The sequence below is a fragment of the Phoxinus phoxinus genome (assembly GCF_949152265.1).
Source record: "Phoxinus phoxinus genome assembly, chromosome: 10".
NCBI lineage: Eukaryota > Metazoa > Chordata > Actinopteri > Cypriniformes > Leuciscidae > Phoxinus > Phoxinus phoxinus.
Window position 1 is genome coordinate 30,639,246 of NC_136885.1, and position 24,187 is coordinate 30,663,432.

Consider the following 24,187-nt stretch of genomic DNA (forward strand, 5'->3'; position numbering starts at 1 on the left):
GATCACTGCAAGTGAAGTACTGTTCATTTCATTTACAAGCAGTCCTTATTATAATCATAAGGATAATAATAATACAGCACCCCCGAAATGCATTTGGACAATTAAGTCACATTTCATAGTGTTTGAATGGGGGCTGTATGACGTTATTTCACGTAGGTTTCCTAGCAGAGGAACCACAAGTGTAGTTAATCACATTAACTAATGAACATGTTCCACTAACGTTTGACATCCACAAAGAGTCACAATACTTTCAGTCTACATTTCAAACGTGCTTTTGGGCAATACATTTTCATGTCCCCATTTGATGGTTGTAAAATACCGAATAAAAGTCACTGTTTGGATTTAAATTGGCCAAACTTAAGAGTCTTTGGCTGGATCATTATTGCTGTGATTATTATATTTCTAACATATGTTGTACTCTTGCATTGTCAATATGAGATCTTGACCAAAAACACCACATTTATTTCCATCAAGACCTCAATTTTGTTCAAGATCTTGTATTGACAATGCAAGAGTCCAGCACTCTGTAAAGTCTCCTCCAGCACATCCCAAAGACTCAATGAATTTAATGTCTGGACTCAGAGGAGACAATTTGAAAATGATTCTTCATGCTCCTCCCAACCATTCTTTCACAATTTGAGCCTGATGATGTGAACTCCTAAAAGGTTCTATATGAAACGCCTGATAGAACTCTTTAAACTCCACTTTCTTTGGAAATAAGCTAATTTTCCAACTTCCCTAGAGTTAAACAGTTGAGTTTTACCGTTTTCGAATCCATTCAGCCGATCTCTGGGTCTGGCGGTAGCAATTTTAGCATAGCTTAGCATAGATCATTGAATCTGATTAGACCGTTATCATCTCTCTCAAAAAAATGACCAAAGAGTTTCGATATTTTTCCTATTTAAAATCTGTAGTTACATCGTGTAACTATACTCTCATTCCTGCGTAATAATCAAGGAACTGTGCTGCCGTACCAGCAGGTGCAATGATATTACAAACTTAGTGCCGGTCACGTTGGAAGTTTCCTAGCTGGGGACTATTTTCAGGCGCTGCGTAATATCATTGCGCCTGCTGGTACGGGAGCACAGTTCCTTGATTATTACGCAGGAATGGGAGTATAGTTCCTACAGTCATATTGGCATAGAAAATTGCAACGTTTCATTTTCTGTCGGTCTTAGTACACGATGTAAGTACAGAAGAGTCAAGTTTTAAATAGGAAAAATATCAAAACTCTTTGGTCATTTTTTTGAGAGAGATGCTAACGGTCTAATCAGATTTAATGATCTATGCTAAGCTATGCTAAAAGTGCTACCACCAGACACGGAGATCGGCTGAATGGATTCGAAAACGGTAAAACTCAACTGTTTAACTCTAGGGGAGTTGGAAAATGAGCCTATTTCCCAAAAAAGTGGAGTGTTCTTTTAAGGTTCTATATAGAACCCTTTTTTTAAGAGCGATAGTCTTTTGTAAAAGTTTTTTAAACAGCAAAAGCCAGGTCCTTATGGTATGACTCTTGTGAAATTTAATCATTTCTGGTTAGAAAACAACAGCACAAACATCATTTACTATTTTCATTGAAATTGATGAACATCATTTTGCTTGACTTTATGCTATATTTCTTTATATTCTTCGATATTTTGCAATCAAATGCAGTGATATTTTGTTTATCTGTAACTTCAATGCAAAACCATACAGATATTGCAGCAGATTTAACACATCGCAAAAACAAGAGGCTGAGGACATTGTTAGCCTAAGCCCATGAGATCATAATTAAATCATCATTTAACAATTTAATACTTACAAAGGTGAAGGTTGTTAAGCACCGTTGACGTCTTGTGTTTCTGTGTGGGAAAGACAACGATAATGCTGCTTACAAAGAGTCCTGTGGCTTCTTTAAAAACCATTACGCTTGTTATTATTATTGTTATGAACACGGGGGTGGTTATTATTGTTATAATATTCCCTGTTCATACCCACCTGTCCTATGATGCAGTGAATAATGTCATCGACGGCACAACCCCCTCAACAATACTGACAGTGTGTCATAGATAGAGATGCTCACCAGAGAGCCTCTCGAATTTCCTCGACATGCTGATAACAGATAGATTCGGCATCAAGAGAGCCACTTTAATAAGCTTTTTAACTCTTGATCTTGAGGCAAAATTAAACATACAGTTTAATTGAATCGCAGGTTCAAATGACACTCATCCCGTGATAAATTATTCTCTGTGCTTCTTACTGATTCGGCCTCTTTCTCTCACACAGGAAAGGGGTTTTCAGCCTGCTATGTGATAGTAAATTACACAAATTTCTAAATGAACGGCTGGCTGCTTCAGGGAGATATCGCTGTGCTTTGTGAATATTCCGATTTTGAGATTAGATTGAAACGCAGTAAATCCTTGACAGTAGCGCTCAATTGGAAGGAGAAACAAAGATCTTTTCCTTTTAATATAAAAAAGCCTTGCAAACCAGTTGATATGGACTATAATTAAAGAGAGTCAAATGTGTGTTTTTCTTCTCTTCTGGTATCATCAGAAATGTGTATTTCAGTGAAATGATCCCCAGCTATGGGAAATTATCATCCAGCTCGTTCAGTTTACTTTGCCGTCTCATGGATGAAATTTGTTGTCTTGGGATTTACGGAGTGAAATGAGAGAACATTTGACTTTATTTCCAATTGGCCATTTTCTTCTATAGTTCCATAGATAATTTTACTTCTTTTTATTCCTCTTCCTATACTCCTGTTCCAGAATTAAAGGTTGAAATACATTTTTTGTTTGTTCTTGTTATTCAGTTCTTTTAAAACTAACATTCCACTTAAGTTGTGCAATACGCATTTGCATCTACCCTCTGCATATATATATATATATATATATATATATATATATATATATATATATATGATTTTTTAAGAAATTATTCTTTACTGTCACTTTTGATTTAATGCATCCTTGCTTTAAGTAAGTAAGTAAGTAAGTAGGATGGATGGATGGATGGATGGATGGATGGATGGATGGATGGATGGATGGATGGATGGATGGATCTCACAAACCCTTGACATTACATTTCCTACTATTATAGTTAAATGTAATTGATTCAGGAAATTAATTATGAAACAAAACTTTTCATTAAACAGCAAAAACGTGCAATACATGGCCAAATACATATAAACATCGATCTATCATTTTGGCCAAACATATTATAATAAATAAACTGCAGATTTACGTAATATACATGTCACAATTTGCCCCAACATCTCAGTCCTGAGAAAACAGTTGTGAGAATCACAGGCATTACAAAAATATGATGATATTGTAATTGTAGTTTAGAAGACAAAATGTACAAAACTTAGAATTTAAGTGGTTTGCAAACCATTATAACACATCCAATCCTAAACAAAACATGCGTGTGAGAGGACTCAAAACATTTTAGTGAAATCACTGTATGACAAGTAGCCCTGGTCTCCCCCACAATTCCTTGCAGTTCTTCTTGTATATTTAGCCCAGTAAATTCATTTTGTGTAAACATTTAACACCCAACTTCACATATAATGAAGGCAAACTGTCCAGTGACAATTTGTAATGGTCAGTAGACAATTTGACTTCATTATATGCGACTTTAGCAACAAACACACAGAAGGTGTATTAATAATTCAACCCGTGTTCCAGAAGACTTCTAAACTGCATTAGTGCTCACAGAACTTAAACGCAACGGCAGGTTCAGGAGCAGCATTCAACGCGCTAGTTTACATTTCAACTCATTCTGACAAACCCTTCACGCGCACATGAAAGCGAGTCAGCGGAGCCTTTGTGTTTCCTCTCACGGCGGAAGTCGATGTCGTTTGAGGCTCTTCGCTGCAAACCGCAGGATGGAGCCGTGAGTCCCGACAGCTGTAACGCATCTCCCGGGACGGTCCAGAGGAGATCGGGCCGCGGTGACACGCCGCTCATTAGCAGGAGTGAAAGGAACCCCTCGCAGATGGCTGTCAGTGTTCAAAACACGCTCGGATACACCAGACATGTCAATTGAGGTTTTGAGTTCCTTCTGCTTGATTCTATGACACTGCAATATTCACACTGCGCTTATTTCCTCCTTTCCTCCATCCAGAGAACGAAGGAAAACGGAAAGACGGGAGCACACTGACATCTGAAAATGTGTTTTCTAATGAGCGAGCCATCTACCTAACAAGAGTCTCAGCTTGTCATTCATCAGCACAAATTACCGGCTCCGCGTTTGACGTGTTCTCGCCGCTGCGGATGACAGCTTCGTCTGTTCGGCAAACAGAAAAGTGGGAAATGTGGCAGCTCCTGTTTCCTTGGGGCCTCTAAAATCAATTAGTTTGTTTACCTGTCACAGTTCAAACGAGGGCCACGCTACTATAAACCTCATCATTTCCATCACGGCGCAGTCACCTGCTCCTCCAGTGCTTCATAAATAAATGGACATCGGTCCAGATGTAATGTAATAAGAGTGATTCCATCAGCCCAGCCAGATCTCATCAATCTCACAGCAGCTAATTGCCGGGACACCTGGCGCGTTTCTGCGCTCGGAGAGACACCGCAGCTCAAACGGATCCTGAAGATCAGATTCAAAATGACAGTTTCGCCCCGTTAACTGAAACAAAATAAATAAACGCAATACTTTTTAGAGCATAAAACATCAACAACTCAAAACATTATCGTTCTCATGGCGTATTGTGAATGATTTAGATGTTTCGGTCCTTGCCAACACAGGTGACTTTTTTCAAGTAATTTGGGAGTAAATAGGCTACAAAAAGTTACAGTTTTATTTGATATGGGGACCCGCACATAATATGAGAATATATTAAAACATAGCCGCGATTTACAAATTCGTTCCCTTGTTTTACTTGTGGCCATGAATATAAGGATTCGTTCCCATGGCATTAATTAGTGCCCTCATTTTAGTACATTGTGGTATATATACACATGTATGCAGGATTGTATTTACAGTTAGACTGTAAACTTCTCCAAAATGTAGTTAATTATGCATAGAGCTACAAGCAAACCAGCACAAGACAAAAAAGATAAAGGAGGAGTAGTGATCACATGCAAGGGGGGCAAACACTTGACTACAGAGGAAAAAATACCATTATGAAATGTAAAAAAAAAAAAACTGTGAAAAAAAAATCTGAAAGCCAAACATAGTTCTACTGTACAGTTGTAGAAGGAAACCAACTGACAATAAAATAACACGTTACTCTAAAAACGAATGTCCCCCAACACCGACGACCAAATCTGCACAACAAATCTGACCATCATTGGCCGTCATCGTTCCCTTCTGAAAGTCTTTCAGGTATTTGGCGAAGCTCAGTTTTGGTTCTGTAAGCAGTTTTGACAACAATAAAAGATGTCCGTGAAAGTGCAATTGGTGCAGCTCAAGCTGGATTAAAAGTTGGGCTGCAGGACAGTAATAATACTGAAAGCGATATGAAGCAATGTTGCAGCTGACCTACTTGTAAAGCTCTCAACTTTTTCCCCTCTCATTCCACAACTCTAAAAATAACACGCTGTCCAATCTCAGAAAATATTTCAGGCATTCCTTTGACCCTCGGCCATCATATGATGGCACTGACAGCAGGGTTGATTGCTAGTCAGAAATGAAATCAGAATTTATTCATTTGTAAAATAGTAGCAAATTGGATGTAGAATGGGATGGATGGATGGATGGATGGAAGGAATGAATAAGGTATACAATTTGTATATATATTATATTAAAATTATATAAAAAATGACCTTTCATCTTATGGACCTTGGTGGAAGAACACACCTTTTTTCTTAACTTTAATGGCACCAAAATCAATTTCATATATAAACATTATATATATAAAAAGGAGAGAGAGTAGTAAATATAAAAAATAAAAAAATAAAATGATGTCTATGATCATTTTAACAGTACTGATCTTAATATAAAAATTATTATAAGAAACTAAATCTACATATTATACAGTACATACTGTATCAGTGAAACATATGCATTAGTCAAAATTAATGTAGTTATTCCTTTGAATTGCAGTGCACAATAATCCTGTTCCTGTCACTTTAACTCAAATTCAAATTATACATCCATTAACTGAAAAAATCTAATTATTTTTATTCAGTTTTATTCAGTCCTTATTGATAGATGCAAGATAAATTGTTGCACCTCTCTCTCTCGCTCAATTTTTTTAATTACAATTGTATATATTAATACATGGATGCATTACAACTGAGCTGACCTGATTCTTTAATAGGCATTATAAATTCTTTACGAGCCAGCACGCATCTGTTGTTTCTATTGTTGCAGTTTTAGTTGCTTTCCTCTCAACTCAATCCAAGCTGTTTACAAACTGCAGAACAAAGGAAATGCAGAAAGCAGTCCTATTTTCTCATTTCCCAATCAAACAGAGGAATTAATTTTTGTATGAGGTTTTGCTTTGTAAATAGTTTGTCAAGATGGTCAATGAGCCATAAAACCATTGATTCTGAATATGCTCTGGGTTTGTGATCAACTACTAACGGTTTCATTTGGCTTCTTTGGCGTGATGATATGTCCACTCCTCTCGCAGTGTGTGCGTGCCTCTTTGAGATGAGACGGAATTAGATCCTAACACATTCAACCCTCTAATTGTATATATTGGTGGGGTTCCATTATCCCAAATCAAAGTGGATGCAGACACACAGTTAAACAATACCACGGCTAGCTGTGTCTCACAAAAGACGATCAAAATCCGCTGCGTACTGTGCTTTCCACAGACCATGCAAACCAACTCATTAAAAGATGAAGCCGACAGCATTCTCCCAAGCAATTTGACATTATGCAAGTGAAATTAAGAGTGTAAAACAAGCCACTGGAAGGGGCTGTAAGCTGGAGTCCTCAGAGCACTGTTCTTTTCACATGCATTATGCTACGATTTCGGCAGTCCGTTAAGATCATTAAAAATCACACTACAACATGGATCTAATAAACTTGGGTACGGCATGTATATAGGTTGTACGATAATGACACCTATTGAATTGTACGCTACGACGCAAGTTAGTATAAAAGAATAAAACGTCATCAGCATGAGCTAGTGGTAAACAAATAGAGCAAGATTAATCGTACTTTGGCAATTGTGGTTCTTATGTGCGCTGAAAAAAGAGGAATCGAAAGAGGATAAAATGGACAAAGTCATGGCTAGGGAACAGAGGCCAACTTGGCATGGCAATTTTGCAATTGGAGCTTGATGGAAGTAGTTTTAAGGTTTAGTGCCATGTCGTATTGATCAATGTGTAATTTCATGTAGCATTTTTTTGGCTAGTTAGTAGACGTATTTGAAACTGCAATTTGGGCCTTCAACCCGTTGAAGTCAACTATATGGAGAAAAATCCTGGAATGTTTTCCTCAAAAAACCTTAATTTCTTTTCAACTGAAGAAAGAAAGACATGAATATCTTGGATGACGTGGGGGTGAGTAAATTATCAGGAAATGTTAACTCTGAAGTGAACTAATCCTTTAAACCTTACAGCAACTTGCTTGTGTATAAGTGACGCTAGCGATGCGTAGAGTCTTGGTTGAGCAGCAGAACCTCAAAAATCGAGCGGGAAAAAGTTCCTGTTTTCTATTTATCAAAGAATCCGGAAAAAAATATTCAGTTATTAGTGTAAACTTTACAACCCCATTTATGGATGGCTGGTGCAATCCTACCCTGATGAATAAAGTGGGGTGGATATTTCTAGTATATGCTCCATTAGGTGTGACAGACATGTCCCTGTCATATGGCTTCACGGTGCCTTGAGTTCATGTCAGGATACTGATTGTGCTCTTGTTGTTACAGTAAAACCCCGCGGGCTGCCGGCCTGCACCTCTCACGCTGCTTTACCGTGTCCCAATCCAGAAACAGAGCTTCACATTGGTTAATATTACAGATATGTCAAATCTCCTCATTACTGCTCCAAAGTTTCTGTATAGCATTTTACTGAATCCTCGCTGCATGCTTTCCCTGGTGAGTGTCAGACGCACACACCTCCATCGTTAAAGAGGGTGATGGTGATGGCGGATGACAGCAGCCTCTGTGCATCTCCAGCCGCAGCTGCCCATCATTTTGAGTGACAGCTGAGAAGAGGACAAAAAAAATAAAACTCCTCCCAAAGGTCTGGCAGCTGCATGTGCACCTGCAATCTCAAGACAGAGGCCTGTACCTACAGAAGCACTTGTTCACTTTAAACTGGGCCAAACAAAGCACCACATCTATACAGATATGAGCTTTGCAAAAAATAATTTATTGCTATTTTTACTGCGTATCCTTAATCTTAAGTATTTGAACCCTAAATATCCAGCTTCATAACATAACTTAAATAGTTTATCTTCTTGAAGAAAAGTGATTTGAAGTATGTTTTCTGCTGGGAAGATGGCATAAAAGTGACAAAAATCTCACCTATTGAAGGAAGCCGTATTTATAGATTTGCTGGTGGGCTTCTTTGATTTGGGTCATTAAGTAACAACCACACCAAACTAAATTGCAATGGCATTATAAAGACCCTGGTGCCCAGACAGCAACATCCTAAGAAAATGGAAATTGTGCTTGACTGTGCAACACATTTTTCCACTATGCTAGTGTGCTGTAGGTAGTTGCCATTGGAGTTGCTGTTCAGATGGTAGTGTTCTGAATGATTTAAGCATGTTGCTATGCAGTTGTTTGGTGGTTAATTACTGGCCCAAAATAACTCAAGAAAATGTGAACAGTACTTGCCATTCCAAACACCTTTAAAACTGCATAGCATCAACCTGGCGAAGACCCACAACACTAGAAGAATATTAGCAGCAACATTTTGCACAAGCAATCACCACTGACATTTTCTTGAAAAGATGAGTTGGGCCAGTAAGCAACCCATCTAGAAAGTAGAAACCGTCCAGATAGCCCTAGAACCTGCATAGCAAGCAACATGCTTATGACTAAGAACTCATTATCAACTGCACGGCAACGCCCTGGCAACAACCCACAGCACCCTAACATAATGGTTGAGATGCACAGGCAAGAACTTCTCACATTTTATTGAGAAAAATCCTCCCTTTCCAATACTCCGCCTCTGGCAATTGCCTTCAACACACTAGCATAGTGGTGGCAAAGTCTTGCAAAGGCTAATTTCTTAAGAAAATTTAAAATCTAGGATGAATTGGGACAGTAAGAAAACAGACATACTTTAGCAATCTCCCAGAACACCCAAACATAACTGCATAGCAAAATGCTTGAAACCACTTAGACTCCTTAAGGCACACACACTAGGCCCAATTCTCCCCTTCCGATAATCCTAGGTAAAGTCTCGATTATCTTGATGGTTCTACATATATTCCTGTGTTGTGACGTGTATTAAGAATGATTGAATCTGCTCGGAAGAACGTTGGGACCGGACCGATCTCAAAACGTAAATATTTAACATTCATAAGGAGACAAATGCAGGGACAAACCCGCACACATTCTGTAGATTTTCACGTGTAATGAAACAATACCAGATCAGAAAGTGAGCTGACGGGAGACGGAAGCATATCATGACTTCATCCCAAATTTTCTGTAAAGATCAGTCTAAACACTATTGTTGTGTCCCAATTCAGAGGCTGCATCCTTCGAAGGCCAATTGCGACACCGCGGTGCGACGAAAACCATCCCAATTCGAAGGATCCTTCATCTGCGGCCTCCATTCATCTTTCGTTTCCCGTGAAATGAAGGGTACAACAGATGGATCCTTCAAGGCCTCGTGTACCCCAAAATTTATTGCGCGCCAGTGATGACAGGATTGTTTGAGAGAATTCGTCAAAATTACACTTTTAAATGTTTTGGGTTTCAACTTACTGAAATATCTAATGATACAAATGTAAAAATAAAAACTTTAAAGCAGTTCAAATGTTGACTTGTGTCTTACTAAGATAAATATATATATAGTTTATACTCTTTAATATATACAGAAATGGACCATGGTGAACATATTTAGCCAGGTTGTGAAGCCTGTTTTGTCTTCAGACAGTTTAATATAACTTTCAAAACAAGTCCAGTACAAACGGTATTGTCACTCACCAACGGCAGCTGTCACAGTTGCTAGGTGACAAGAACAGTCCTCCATAAGCTAGACCGTCCCATTTAACACCACTCAGTCTGACCTTCACGGCCTTCGAAGTCTCATGCCTTTGAATTGGGACACAGCCTTCATCGCCATTTATTCTTGCCCATCGTCCGCCATGTTTGTTTACTCTAAAGTCAAGTTTGACTGCGAGAGATTTTGCGAGATTTCCTGGTTTTCCAGTCGGGAATCTGGTTGTGTGTGAACATAATCTGAAAGTGTGTAGTGCTGTCTCGGTCACATCACGGCACTCCGCACACTTTAGGAACAAAACCATTAAATCTATCCTGTTTGTGGTGTCTGTTTTTAATTCTGATAAGATTTTTTGGGACCGCCTTTAGGAGCCTAACCTCGTGGCAATGATCTGAAAACCAATAACCAGTGTTATTATTGCTAACTATTACTATTAACAATAACTTTTTGTTTACTGAAATAAGACTGAAATAAATTAAATATGAATACATGCCAAACTTAAACTTGAATGTAAATGAGAAAAGTTGATTTGGCTGATTTAAAATAAAGCTAAATAGAAATATTTAAAGCACAAAAAACTTAAACTTAAAATATAAAAATAAATCTATTCAATTTATTAATAAACACTATAATATATTATAAACAATACTCACAACATCCTAGCGTTACTCCAGTGGGTTTTGCACAGACAACCACCATTCACATTTTGCATTCTAGTTCACTTTAAACTTGCAAAACTGCATCAAGTTTAACTACAAAGAGACTATATGGGAATTGTGGAAAGTATATGAAGCGTCTGTACTCTCAGGATTATAAAGATAAAGGGAAGAACAATTTCTATACTTTGTCTTTATGTACCTATTACGCTGTTTTACACAGTTCCTCCCTAAAACAATCAATTTAACTGTATCTATTCACCGTGGCCGATAAGCAGCCATCAATCACAATGAACGTCCTTTGAACGTCCATAAATGAAATATCACACTAATTGAATCACGCGGTTATGACATGCTAGTTTGTTTTCCTTAACACGTCTGCAGACTTCAAAAATACACTACAATGTCACATTTACACTTCACAGCACACATTTCTTCAGTTTATCACGTGTAGAGCGAGTTTGTATGATCTTTCCACGTCTTTAAATGAAACAATTAAGTAATTGCGCATAAGGTCAAAAGCCACCGCGGCTACACCCACGCTGGAGAAAAATTGAATTTCAAGGGTGTTTTCTTTCATTTCCATTCCCATCCCTCGGCCTTTAAGACACTGGAGTATCTGTTCTTCTCACATAAAAAAAAAAAGAGCCTGTTATCAAAGCATTAAGATATGATTAGACTGACATTTTCTTAAGAAAACCAAAAGAGTGAGTGAGAGAGAGACCGAGTTGGAGAGCACGAGCACGAGACAGACGACAGGAGAACTCCATACTGCAGATCTTATCGGTCGCTAGCATACATAGTGATCTTTGAAGCAGCTTATTACAGAGTACACTAAGAAGACAAGTGGGTCGGTGTACAGATCAGAGGAGAGCGCGTGAACGCACCTGCTAGATTCCGCTATCATTGGGAGGGTGTCAGTCAGCGTTGAGGCCTGCCAGCCGAGCCGTTTTAATATCAGACCGCTCTTGTCTTTCAGCATCCGGGGGGACTAGTTTAAATTCGTGGAAGATTTAGCGATTAGGATCGTGCAAAGCAGAGAGGGAATCTGTGACATTGATGGTATACAAGTGAACGTGAATTTGAAGCGCATTCTTTCGAGACAGTTCGAGGAGAGCAGGTGCTACAGACGTATGAGCCTTATTGCACATCGAAGAAAGAAAAGTTTTTTCATCCAAGTTAGAGATTGAAGCCCGGCTGATGGACTCAAATCATGCGTGTAAATCCAATCCAGAGTGAAATGTCATTTGAGACCTTCTGTTAGTTACGATGACCTGCTATGATATGAAACCAAGCAAGCAGTTTTATTATCGAATGGATAAATGGATAGTTCAGCCAAAAAATGAAAATTCTGTCATCAGTTACTCAACCCCATGTCGTTCCAAACCCATAAGTGAGATTTCGATCCCTCCATTGAAAGTCTATTCACCCAAAACTCTTGAGCTTGAGCTTCCGTTTTCCTAATTTGAGCGCTATATGTTTGCAGATCAATGTTTATATGTGAATAAAAACCTAAATTAAATTGGTTCATCATATTAAGTGTTTGGGCCCTATTTTAACGATCTGAAACGCAAGTGTCAAAGTGCAAAGCGCAAGTAACTTTGTGGGCGGATCCCGGCGCTGTTGCTATTTTCCCAGCGGGATAAATGACTCTTGCGCCCGACGCAAATGTAAAAGGGGTTGGTCTGAAGTAGCTTCATTATTCATAGGTGTGGTTTGGGCGTAACGTGAAATAAACCAATCAGAGCGCCATCTCACATTCCCTTTAAGAGCAGGCGCGCTTGTTCCATGGTGGATCGCTATTATAACGGCGGATTTGCCAGCGCACGCCAGGAGCAGTTCACAGCTGAGGAAACCGACGTTCTCGTCAGGACCGTAAAACACAGAGAAGTGACATTGGGGATGATGGGAGAAACCCACCCAAATTAGGTTCGGTTAAACAGGCGTATAATTTGGGTAAATGTGTAGCCTAATCTAGATTTTTTTATTTTTTTATCTAGATAGATCTTTTTCACATCTTCACGGACACAACAATGATTTCCCTCGTGTGTTAATATTTTTCCTTGTAATAATGTATGATTTGCAAAAATGAAAACTGCTGCATCTGTTTATATTAGAGAATCAAAGTGGATGCGCGTTAACATTATGGCCAAGCACGCGCCCTTAAAATACCATATTACTAACGCGCAACGCGCCACTGTCTTTAGACTGTTTTTTTCCTGATCAATGGCGCAATTGCTTTCTAAAACTGGAAAATAGCACCATGGAAGTTTTGCGCCGGAACACGCCTTCTCTTTGCGCTGAACCTCCCCCGCGAGCGCAAGTTCATTCCCTAATTTACCGACGTGCGTCTGTGGAGGGAAAAGTCCGCTGTGCGCGGGTGCAAAATAGGAATGATACATGCGTCGGTGTTCAAAGTCAATTGCGCTGGGTGCAAGATAGGGCCCTTTGTGTTTTTGAGTACACTGCTCGATTCATATCGATTTCTTTTACAATCTTTTGAACCATTATAGTTTTGTGAGAATAGACTTTCAATAGATAGAGGGTATAAAATATAAAAATTAAAATATCTTCATTTGTGTTCCAAAGATGAACAAAAGAGTTTGGAACGACATGAGGGTGAGTAACAGATCACAGAATGTTTTTGGGGTGAACTATCCCTTAAAGTTGATCAGATCTGAACAGTTTGACCAATGGGTGGATTGATTCTGGAAGAAATGTAGGCCTAGTGGCTTATTTACTTTCTAAGTACCCTGGTCAATATAGATTATATTTTGGAAACTGGTCCATGACATGAGAAGCCTGATGGGCACACTAGCATTTCAACTATCTTAACCAGCAGACTTACTTGTTTTTTTTTGTTTTTTTTGCAGGTAAGCAGCATGACTATGCTTTTCCAGCAGTGTTGTTATTGTTAACTAAAACCCAAACTATAAAAAATTGCTTTCAGTATAACAGATCTGAAGATGAAATTAAATATGAATATTAGATGAAAAACTTAAAACAAAAATGAGAAATGTCACCATGGTAGCTAACTGAATTATTTTTTTTTAAGTACAAATAGAAAAAAATAAAGCAAAAAATAAAAATGGCAAAAACACAAAAAAATTACCGAAATAAAGTTACATCTGAAAACATACAAATAAAAGCTAATTTAAAATAGTAATAAATAATACAATAGTATAAATAATACAAAAAAATTAATGGTTGACTCTGTTTTCCACCAGCCAGACAGTTTTATCGCATTAATCACTATCTATCTACTTCTACATTTTCTTTCTTCACCAGTTCTTTTGTCATTTCCTTCCCAAACACTCTTTGGAATAACAGATCCTGGGCACTGATGTGGGACGGTGAAGTCACACCCTTCCTGGAGCGCGTTCCCGCCAACCATGGCGTCACTCTGCCCGTCTCCTGCTGACTTAAGACATCTGACCTCTGCTTAATTAAAACACCACACTATCTACGGCTCTGCACAAGAATCGAGCAGTTTGAGAATAATTCTGACTAATCGCTAATTAAGATTTGGCAGAACAACAAAAAGACACTTATGAAAGAGGAGTCTATTTTTAGAGATGGAGAAAAGGGTCTCAGGTAATGTTCAGTAAAAGTTTCCTGGAAGTTTGTTACGGCAGCCACAGAAGTGAAGACTCTCATGTCTAAGCCTGAATTAATGTATGCTGCTCTAATAGCAATTCATTAAAAAAAAACTGCACAAGAGATTTGATTTACAGTTGATTTCAATAGTTTTTCATTAGCATGATGCTAAGCTAATGATGTGATGATCTAAAAAGCACCACACACAAACAAATATTGGCTACAATAGTCCATTTGATTTTAGAGTAATTTTATATGCATTTCGGTTACTGTATATTTATAAATCACATATCTAAAAACATCAGTCATTTTTAGTTTTCCACTGAGATACAGACTAGCTAACTGGTACAATTTTTGCTATTTTTTCTGAGTGTAAGACTCACATTTTCCCTTCATTCAAAGTAAAAAAAAGAAAAAAGATTACTTCTTGTCTATCTGTAAATGTAACTGTAAACTATACAAATAGTAGAATAATTCTTCACAGCAAGCGTTATAGTCTGTAATTTATACAATCCTGTAAGTTGGTACTGTAGCATCGCTGTGGTTGAAGCTGTTTTTCTTACACCATCTTGTGCTGGCTCTCTCAGTGCCATTGGCTGTCATTCAGTGCCGACGCTTGTTAAGAGGATATCATTATCATGTGCTTGTCGCAGTAAGCTGCAGATTTGGTTAAATATAGCGATGATGCTTTGTTTTCCGTTGCTTTTATTTGGGTGGAAAAACGCTGATCCCTCCCATGACCGTCTCGCTCACTCATTGTGTCGCCAAAGCCCGGCTAATATCAACGCTGGGTTGAAAAGCGATTGAGAAGATCTTACACGTTTCAAAGCATGCTGGGAAATGGGGAGCAGGCGCCAACACAAAGTATTAGAGCTTACTAGACATGTCTTTATGATCCTATATAGAGAAACCTCAGATTTTTGAGGTCCTGGCTTTTGGTAAAGCTGAAAGAGGGAAGCACATAATGAAGGTCTTTTATTATTATTATTAAAGGGGCTATATGTAAGAATTTTCATGTATTTATTGTTTTTTTGTATTACCAATATATGAACAGTTTGTAACAAAACTTTAAACAAATAAAATAAAACGAGACCTTCCCCGACTTCCTAGGTTATCTATGAAAGCATGTAGACTGATTTTTATTATAAGGACTCGGGTCGGTTTTGCCGGGGAAAATCCAAAGGATGTGATGGTTATGCTTCCTCACGAGAACCTCTCTTCCATTCAATGACAAATGAAATTATTGCATAATGCCAAAAGATCTATTCTGTAATGTCGATCTGTCATGCAAAGAAAATGGATTAATTCAAACTATGGTCACATACAGCCAGATCTTTGTAATCAAATGTGATGCGATCTGGGAAAACCTGTCGGATGTCGCGCTGGTACGTTTTCAGTAAGGTCTAAAAATAGGTTGAATGTCAGTTTTTTGTCAAAATTGGGTTTTCAATCAATTATTATTCTATAACATCTTGTCTATCATCTCTGAATATATCTTGGCAAAATGTATTGGTTTAGAGCAGAAAAAGAGCGATTTATAGTGGCAAGCTGAAAAAACTGTGTCTTTCTCTTTAAGAAAACGCACGGCGGAGGTGAAAAAAACAACAACGCCCATACTGTAGCTCTCCTTCTCCTAACACTACAAGACAGTTCACCTATCAAAATAAACAGGCGTATATTATCACAAGAAAACATCGGAGTCTGAAGTAGCTGCTCGCTTAAAAGATCTTGCTCACCTCTTAATCGTGCCATTTCAAAACGGTTTTCACAGGATGAATTTTGAGTTCGTAAGCTTTCGAATGATACCTAATCTATGCTGATTACTAAAATATGTGATATGAAAAAAGGCAATAAAAAAAGAGCGCCAATCGTCCCGCTAGCAGGATGTGAGTTAATTGAACCTTTTTTTCTCAAAATTCCATTCCTGAAAATTATAGCGATCAGCCGAATTCAGATAACCATAACTTTTGTTACCGACAAACGATGAAATAAATAAAAACAGATTTTGAAAGGGTTTTAATATGGTATCAAAACCTGTAATAGGTAAAATTTCACCATGTGATGGGTTTTCCCAGATCACATCACAAATTATCATAACTATCATAATGGTGTAATTTTAATTACCTCATCTATCAACATGATTCATTCTGGTGAATTGTAGAGTTGGTGCAAAATATCCACACCGCTATGATCAGATGCTTTCTTAAAGGCAGGGTAGGTGATTTGTTCCAGAAACATTTTTTTGTTAGGCTGGTTGAAAGTCTCTTCACATCCTGATATCAATCACTAATTGATAAGTGTAAGTGTTAAGTTAAATGTCAGTTCTCTTTAGGTTTTGTTCGTTATTATTGTAATGTTATGTGCGACATTGTTTGAGACATGAAGTAGTTTAACGCCTTCTCTCGTGGTGCTTTTGTTTGCTCCCAGGTTTACGCGTTCATGTTTTGAAGGAGGCTCGGCTTTGTATGCGCTCTGAAGGGATCTTATGATATCAAAGCTAGCTCGCTATTGCTAGCCTCTCTGAAAATTGCCTACCCTACCTTTAACTGCTGCTTTCTTACCGCTGTCGTTTATTTTGTCATTGAGAGGAGAGAGCACATATTCATCTAAACTTTGCTCTCAGCAGTGTGGACGCCATTGAGATGTGCTGCAAAAGGTGTTTCCAACATTTTACTTCTAAGCGAAGAATGGAAAAGAAAGTCTTCGGGGCCTTAAAGCACGTTCAGTCTGTGTCCACGAGTGTGAGCAAGACTGTCCTCAGTCCTCACTGCAGCCTGTAGCCAATAAATCCAATTATTAAATTCATTAAATCCAATACATAGTGCTTTTTATTTCCCAAACTCCTCCCTGCAGTCGATTCTAAAGGCATCTTGGTGCAAGCACAAGCGTGAAGTTGCTGGCTGCAGTTCACTTAACGGCCACCGTAGTCGCTAATAACAACAATTTCTGAAATCTACAAATAGCCTCTTTAAAACTGCCATGAAATAAAAATTGACGTGCCGATTCTTGTTTCTGATTATGGAATATTCCATAATACATATAATTTTTTATATATAAAAAATGTGCCTTCGTAATCTTTAATCAAAATCCTCTCCGTTGACGTGCTTACTGGCACGAGGGCGGGACAACCTATCACTCACATGAGATCAACCAATAGCAAACCACAAACATCCAATCAATTCCCAATGGACAAAGGCTATGTTTACACGGAAACGATCTGAAGAGAAAGCGCAAAAGTGGCGTTGCGTTATCATAATTTATTCTGCGTTTAGACGAGCGTTATGAGGGGGAAATCTGCGTGCATATGGTGACGCAAAAGTGTGTGAAATTCGATGTAGTATGCACTCCAGGTGGCTAGGTGGCAACGTGAAGCACTGAAAAGGTAAAGCTGCTGCTTTAACCCTCGGTGCTCTTCGCGTGTCACTCAAAAATGACAGATTTTTTTTTTTGTCGTCAATGAAATTAATGCTATATTTTAGTTTGATAATGTTTTGTTATTTTCCTGTACTGGCGCATGCCTGTGACGTAAACCCATACGCGACGCCTTCACTGTCTAGCAGACTTTTGCGTTTTTACCGTTTTTACCTTTTATACGGGAACGCGATGGTGGAGCGTTTTTGAGATTTCCACTCTGGAGGGTGGTTTCACTTTTTTACGTTTTTAAGCCCCAAAAACGCTGTTGCCGTGTAAACAAAAGGCACATCCGATCAAATATTTTTACGTTTTCACCCGCGAGCGTTCTCGTGTAAACAGGGCCAAAATCAAGTTCCGCCATACATTTTTCTTGTTCAAGAAGCTGTTTCAATGAGATATACGTCCCAATAGGGAAGAAAGGCCTATCGCAACTTCTGTTTCAAAGGAACAGTTCACCCAAAAATGATGCATTTTGGCATTATGTACTCGTGTGCACGACTCACCCAGATGACTTTCCTTCTTTCATGAAACACAAAAAGACAAAATAAAACAAAATGCAAAATTGATTACTGCAAATATTTGTCTCTTTTTCGGCATGTATATTAAGAGATATCATCTAACCTGGAAGTATTTTTTTGCTATCAAAACAATGGCATACAAAATCACACGCTCGTAACACATTTATCAGCTTGAAGATGGAGCGATAAGAGAGAGATTAATTTAGTGTGCGTTCTCACAATCATTATCATCTCCTCTGGCGCTGTAGTTTTCCTCAGAGAGCTTGTAACTATCTGCAGGATCTCCAGCACAGCACCTTTACATATTTATTTAGCTGTCAAGTGAATCTGTGCAAGATCATCAGAGCTGATAGTCAGAGCGGATGAGGCAGTAATTGTTCTCTCTGATAAGAGCTGGCTGCCATGATGCCTGTGAGTTCCATCGGGCTTATAGGGAATAGAGATTTCAGACCGTTGTGACAGTGAAATTAAGTTTTCAGTGTCATATAATATATTGTTATATATATATAGAGATATTGTCCAAATGTATAAGATCACATTGAAAATCTGTGCTTTCTCTTTTCTTTTTTTCATTCAAACCTGGACCTAAGCAGACATTTAAAACATTTTCATTTAAAAAGATAAAGTAAAATTAAGAAAAAATATATACGATTTCTAGGTTACTAATGAAATGTCAGCAAATTAGTGGCGTTGACCACGTAAAAGGTCAGATTTTGTTGCTTCCATTAAAGCACAACATGACGGAATAACATGGATCATTGGGTTTTGCATAAACTTGTGGAGTCCATGGCACGCCAACCCAAGTCCTGCTGTCATTAAAGAAATAAGGAAAAAACGGGATGTACAATTGCTCCACGAATCATGTGGACATCTAAAACAAACTTAAACATGCACAAACTGTATTGCATCTCAAATGCAATCAATGTGTTAACTGAAAAGCTTTACAATATTTTTAAATAAATACCACTTGGTTTGACATTTTATGTATAATGCAATGACATTTTAAATTACAGCTTGAGTATCCAAATAAGTGCTGTCAAATCGATTAATCGCATCTTACATAAAAGTTTGTGTGTGTGTGTGTGTGTGTGTGTGTGTGTCTGTGTGTGTGTGTGTGTGTGTATTATACATTTACAAACTTAAGTTAGAAGCGATAATTGATTTGACAGCACTAGTCCAAATACATTTCGGGGTCACTCAACTTCTACTTAAACTATTCGTGATTAATCACATCTAACAAAAAAAAAATTGTGTCTGTGTGTGTGTTTATATACATTTATATATTATACATTTACAAACTTTTATGTTAGAAGCGATTAATCGATTTGACAGCACTAGTCCAAATACATTTTGGGGTCACTCAACTTCTACTTATAATGGTTATGCTGATAATATAATTTGTTTAGTTTTTGCAATAAATTAGTAAAATGTTAAAAAGTATTTTCACTAGTGGTATAATTTTGGATCTTCCTAATGTTTAATTCAGATTTGAATACATTTTTTTTACATGTTTACTTATGAAAAATAACTGACTCAGTATGATTTTTATTTTATTTGTAAAAAATCAGATGCATGGGAACTCTAGTTCCCAGCGTAGAATAGCTCTTCCAGCTTTTATCCTTTTTCTTGAACTCAGTGACATTTGGGGTAGAGCTGGCCCCGGTCATGTTTTACCTCCTGTGAAAGGAGAATATTAACATCACGAAGAACTTGAGACACGGAAAATGTCCTCTTTGATTCTCGGCCGATAAGAGCAAATATCAGGCTTTCTGTTCTAAACAGGATGTTATTGCGCTGCTCTCTGATTTCAGAAGACCATTGACCCACAATCCTCTTCTACTTTTATAACGTTGCCATTTAAAGTATTTCAGAAATGCATCTGTAAGCGAGGATGTCACAAGGGTCCTGCAAATATCTGTCTTTGCGGATAAAATGTACAGATCTGGGTTGAAGCAAAACTGCACAATTCAAATTACTTGCACAGAGAGAGAGAGAGAGAGAGAGAGAGAGAGAGAGAGAGAGAGAGAGAGAGAGAGAGAGAGAGAGAGAGAGAGAGAGAGAGACAGAGAGAGAGAGAGATTATTCAGTTGCTCAATGATGCCATCTAGCCGTTCAACATTGGTGCATCCAGACGCAAATGGAGATGCATTGCTCATTTTTCCAGAGACAATAACAGAAATAAGTGTGTGTGTGTGTGTGTGTGTGTGTGTGTGTGTGTGTGTGTGTGTGTATTACACTGATCAGTATTTGTATTCTCTGTGTCTTTTGTTCTTGGATTTCTGCAACTTCAATTATAAGAATAGCATTAAAATATCAATTAATGCCTTCAGTGGTAAGTAGATTTATTCATTGGAAATAAACATCAGATTGCTGGAGTAAATGATTTCTGGAACGTAATGCAGCTGGGGACGGCAGCAAGCAGTTTGTGTGCGATTATCGGCTGACGCGTGTGTGCAAATCTTTTAATTACACCGGCGAGCAGCAGATTCAGAAGGTTCACAGGACGTACTGTAACTGGTAGAATCCAAAAGCATGTGTTATGGGTTTTATGATTTACATGCAGGTTGAATATACAGGCAAAGCAGGATACGTTCTGGTGATGATGATTCGTCATTGTTAATACAAATGGGTACATCAGTGTCATCCTACATAGAGTTTTAGGAAAATAATATACGCCTGATTAAAGGTACAGTGTCTCACAATATCCACTCACCCCACATTCTTCAAAAACATTATAAGATGAAATATTTTCGGTAAATTGTTGGTCACTAAACAGACAAACAACGAAATCAGTACAAAAACACTAAATACTGCCTTCCTGAGAATGAACATAATAAGGATTCATAGTTATTGCACAAGTAAACATGTCCTATCAGTAGTTATGACATTATTACAGTAGACTACATGCAATGCGCTTGTAGGGTGTGAATAAAAAGTAAAAAGAGTAGGTAGAGCCTGCTAGTAATCAAATAAAGAACATGCATTTATGTATGAACATTCATTTAGAGCAGTGTATTGTTTTTTTCTAGCAGTAAAATCTGGTGCATTTATAGACAATGTTTCTTCATACAGAAGAATACAAATATTTGATAATATTTTGCCAGGCATGCAACCATGAAAAATCGATGCATGCCAGACAAAATTGCTATGTATATCCAAGAGATATAAATTGGCAATCCAAATAGGTCTTGAAATGCAAAGATGCTGGGTTGTTTCAACCCAATTTTGGGTCAAATATGGACAAAACCAGCCGTTGGGTTAAATTTTTTAATTACATTTTTAACCCAACGTTTGGGTTTGTCCATATTTGACCCAAAATTGGGTTGAAACAACCCAGCATTTTTTTTAGAGTGTACTGTATGCGTGTATATTTTTTGTGTGTAATCAATGTAGAATTAATCTAAATGTGCCACATTGGTGTTGGTAGAGGAGATACTCTGCCTTATGTAAAACGCTTTGTGTGCAGAGAAAAGCGATATATAAACGTGACAAATTATTATTATTATTACATAAACTCTAAAGCAGTGGTTCTCAACTGGTAGGTCATAATTTACAGGTCTGTTCTCGAAAAAAAATGCATAACGTAAAATGCAGTTTATATATCCTGTAGCCATATATTATGTTATATAGTTATAATTCATAAATAGGTAAATAGGTATAGTTATAATTCATACATTTATAAATAGGTATACATAATTCTGGCGGATCAATTTTAAAAAGAAACAGGAAAATGTTTCCCATATCTTCCCTCAATATTTGACGTTGTTGACATCAAACTGTACTTTGCAATTGGTTTTGCATCTTTCAATTGGTAGAACCTATACATGAACAGGTCATGTGACTACAAATTATTGAATTTAAGTGTGTGTGTGTGTGTGTGTGTGTGTGTGTGTGTGTGTGTGTGTGTGTGTGTGTGTGTGTGTGTGTGTGTGTGTGTGTGTGTGTGTGTGTTCAAATGTAACCACATGGTTTGTGTGGTGCATGGGAAAACATTAAAAGATATTTAGACAGAAAGGGTATTCATTTTTCTGTTTAGTCCATGGCATGCTAAACATGTGTCTAAGCATCCGGGTCCTGAAGCAAAACCAGTTGAGAACCACAGCTATAAAACCTGCGCAAGTGACCTTTCCTTATATTTCCTTATAAAGATATCCATAGCTTCGCTGTCAATCATAAGACAAAACTCAGCACAATAACACACCCTGAGAGAAACACAGGTCCGCCAGAGTCCTTCTTGTGCATACAGTCAGCATCTGAAAAGCTTCAGCGGAGAGATACTGTTAAAGAGCATGTAATACTTTCTTGATTTAAATGCAGTTTTTAATTGGATAGAGCCCCATTATTTTTCAATACAGAAAGGGCAGTGAGGCACGCAAAGCTCTTGAATATTTTTGCAAATCGTGTTCGACAGCATAATGATTAAGCATGGCACTAAATTTGCCTCACAAAATGAAAAGCAAACTTCATGCAAGGCGTAATTTAATTGTTCCCCTTCACATTTTCCGCCTCCCATTGTTGGAAGCTTTACATTCTCTGAGTCTCTGCACTGGTGCTTGACATGCCACTTTGTGACATATTCAAACCCTGCGACATTCGAGACACACACAGCACAAACACGCTTCAATCTACCCCGGCATATGAATACATGCTGTGTTGTTTTGATTTACTCGGGTACATTACATCACATTAAAACCCAGCAATGAAGAACCAATGAAAATATAACAGAATTGTTGTTAAAATGGTATGTAATGTAGTTAAAGACGCTTTAACTACTGTAGTTCATTCATGTATTAACAGCATGGGTTATATCTAAAATGGCAGTTGAACATTAAAAAATCTGATATATAATGTCTTGTCATTTGAGTCTTTTGTGTGTGTAAGGATGGTTAGGATTGAGCCTCACTCTAAATCCTCTGTAATACAGATAAATATTGCCATCTGCTGGCATTCATGTATTCACACTAGTTCTTCACTGAAGGAATATTCCGGGTTAAATACAATTTGAAGTCAACATGAAAATAATGCTAATCAAAATAAACTGTGTTTACTTTATTAATGTACATTCTTGGTCTTACTGTGAATTAATAATAATTTGTGCAAATTATGTTAAATTATATAAAAAAATACATTCATAATCTTTTATCAAAATATGATAACTTGCTCTACCTTCTTTTTTAGCTAATGTTTTTTTAAAAGCATTTCATGTTAGACAGACAGATATAGGCTAATAATGTTGTACTGTCCCTCGATTAGTGAAAATAAAAGGAAATATGTATAGTAATACACTTATAATGGAAGTCTATGGGACAAGCATAGACTGGAAATGTAAATTTTTGTTTATTCATCATATTTTATTATTCCGGAAAAGTGCTATTTGAGCCGTTAAGTTCAGATTTGCATGGGATGAATTTATTTATATATATATACATATATATATATATATATATATATATATATATATATATATATATATATATATATATATATATATATATATATTGGAATAATTAAGATTTCATATGTTTTTGAAAGAAGTCTCTTATGCTCACCAATGCTACATTTTTTTTATTAAAAATACAAGAATAATTTCTCAAGGATCAAAAAAGATTTGCATTGTAGGAATACATTTACATTTTAAAATTTAAAATTAAATTTTAAAATATATTCAAATAGAACATAGTTGTTTTAAATTGTAATGATATTTCACAATAGTACTGTTTTTACTACATTTTATCAAATAAATGAAGCTGAGGTGGGCATAAGAGACTTCTTTCAAAAACATTCAAAATCGTAATTATTTCAAACTTTTGACTGTATAGGCTACACAAATTTCCAATCATGACAACTCTCTGAATAGTTTTAGCATGTTATTGAATATGGCAATGTTAATGTGTTTGGTCTCGGCGAACTAGATCTGCTACGCTGCTGCTGCAGAGCA

At 37.3% G+C, this 24,187-nt stretch overlaps 1 long non-coding RNA gene across 1 annotated transcript in view; it reads right to left on the minus strand.

Annotated features, from left to right (window-relative positions):
* Nucleotides 1-24,187, minus strand: part of LOC307005444 — a 29,746-nt gene that overhangs the window by 3,256 nt on the left and 2,303 nt on the right. Inside the window, exon 2 of the long non-coding RNA XR_013799277.1 lies at nt 1,802-1,841. This is a non-coding gene — a long non-coding RNA (uncharacterized lncRNA). The remainder of the gene's footprint in view (nt 1-1,801; nt 1,842-24,187) is intronic.